This window comes from Schistocerca gregaria, unplaced genomic scaffold (assembly GCF_023897955.1).
Source record: "Schistocerca gregaria isolate iqSchGreg1 unplaced genomic scaffold, iqSchGreg1.2 ptg000924l, whole genome shotgun sequence".
Taxonomy (NCBI): domain Eukaryota; kingdom Metazoa; phylum Arthropoda; class Insecta; order Orthoptera; family Acrididae; genus Schistocerca; species Schistocerca gregaria.
Genome location: NW_026062281.1, coordinates 35001 through 37500, shown reverse-complemented (window position 1 = coordinate 37500; position 2500 = coordinate 35001).

Sequence of the window (2500 nt, the reverse complement as noted above, 5' to 3'; positions counted from 1 at the left end):
TCGCTTAACCTAACTGTGGCTGTACCAGATTATCGCTTAACCTAACTGTGGCTGTACCAGATTATCGCTTAACCTAACTGTGGCTGTACCAGATTATCGCTTAACCTAACTGTGGCTGTACCAGATTATCGCTTAACCTAACTGTGGCTGTACCAGATTATCGCTTAACCTAACTGTGGCTGTACCAGATTATCGCTTAACCTAACTGTGGTTGTACCAGATTATCCCTTAACCTAACTCAATTTGTCCCTTAACCTAACTCAATTTGTCCCTTAACCTAACTCAATTTGTCCCTTAACCTAACTCAATTTGTCCCTTAACCTAACTCAATTTGTCCCTTAACCTAACTCAATTTGTCCCTTAACCTAACTCAATTTGTCCCTTAACCTAACTCAATTTGTCCCTTAACCTAACTCAATTTGTCCCTTAACCTAACTCAATTTGTCCCTTAACCTAACTCAATTTGTCCCTTAACCTAACTCAAGTTGTCCCTTAACCTAACTCAATTTGTCCCTTAACCTAACTCAATTTGTCCCTTAACCTAACTCAATTTGTCCCTTAACCTAACTCAATTTGTCCCTTAACCTAACTCAATTTGTCCCTTAACCTAACTCAATTTGTCCCTTAACCTAACTCAATTTGTCCCTTAACCTAACCCACGTTGTCCCTTAACCTAACCCACGTTGTCCCTTAACCTAACCCACGTTGTCCCTTAACCTAACCCACGTTGTCCCTTAACCTAACCCACGTTGTCCCTTAACCTAACCCACGTTGTCCCTTAACGTAACCCACGTTGTCCCTTAACGTAACCCACGTTGTCCCTTAACCTAACCCACATTGTCCCTTAACCTAACCCACGTTGTCCCTTAACCTAACCCACGTTGTCCCTTAACCTAACCCACGTTGTCCCTTAACCTAACCCACGTTGTCCCTTAACCTAACCCACGTTGTCCCTTAACCTAACCCACGTTGTCCCTTAACCTAACCCACGTTGTCCCTTAACCTAACCCACGTTGTCCCTTAACCTAACCCACGTTGTCCCTTAACCTAACCCACGTTGTCCCTTAACCTAACCCACGTTGTCCCTTAACCTAACCCACGTTGTCCCTTAACCTAACCCACGTTGTCCCTTAACCTAACCCACGTTGTCCCTTAACCTAACCCACGTTGTCCCTTAACCTAACCCACGTTGTCCCTTAACCTAACCCACGTTGTCCCTTTGCCTAACATAGTTCACTGCTCGGAATCTCTGGTGTCGTTGTTATCCTCATGTAGATGTCTTGCGAGTGTTGCTTACTTTCCACATATTCCCGCTATCCACTGTCAATTGTACTGCAATAGGACTATATCGCCCCCCCCCCCCCCTCTGCCCCTCTCTTTGTGTCTCCGTCCTCTCAAGCTGGTCGGTCTGGCGTTTGAGTGTTAAATGAGCCTCGCAGCTGTTCAGTTGCGTTCAGATGTCGACGCCCTCAGTGTACGTCGTGGTATGGTCTGTGTCCATTGTCCGCTGATGTCGTACGCGTAACCCACACGCTGTACCGATCATCGGTAGTTACGTACAGAGTGAAGTAGTGTGATACGTGTGACCGTACGCTGGCTGTGCCCAACGGTGTCGAATCTCAATTTCCATATGTTGTGCTCGATGCTACTTGTCTCGTCTCCCAATAACAGCTAGGTTGCACTGTGGTACGCCGTAGAGGCGTGTGGGAGGAACGTACGAACGCATTGTATGTCACCCTGGGTCGCTGGGGGTGGTGGTGCGGTGAGTCAGGTCAGGTCAGCGTGAGCCGTGTGATGTAGTGACGCGTGTATTCCGACTTTGTCGTATTGCCTCACACAAAGTGCTACCCTGGTGGACCGCGTTCCATATCTGGGACATGCCGCAGATGCCGGTTGACAGTGGATCGCGGAAGGGACATCGCATACGTGCGCGGGCCACCTTCCACGTGTTCTCTTCTGCACATGTCGCAGTGTGTATGTGGTCTGATGTAGCGTGTCGTGACACATGACATCCTGGCATGCAAGAATTGTTGAATTCGCAAATGTAGGTGGACATCTACGTTTACTGCCCAAGATACGCAAATGAACTGGAAATCCGTTGTTGAGCGGTTGTTCACGCTGGAGGTGAATCTGTGATGGCGACGATCGGTACAGCTATTAACCGGTTGTTTCAGCGGTACCCGCCACATCCACACACGTGACTAGGCCCATGTGGGTATGAAGCGATACGCGGCGGTGGCTTGGTGGGACTGTTCCCGGCCGGTGAAGGGGGGCCGCCCGGCGTGTTGGCCGCGCGCTGCGTGGGCGCACGCGCAACAGGCGGCTGGTGGGGGGCGCCGAGTGGCAGGAGCGCCAGCCGACGGGCTCGGCAGGCGGCGCAGCTACGCTGCGGCGCACCCTGCACGCGGCGCCTGGCGGCCAAAGTTGGTTCAGCCGAGCCCGGTGCGAAGCGCGGTGGACATCTGCAGTGTGCTGGTCTGATTGAGGACTGTGTGCGTTG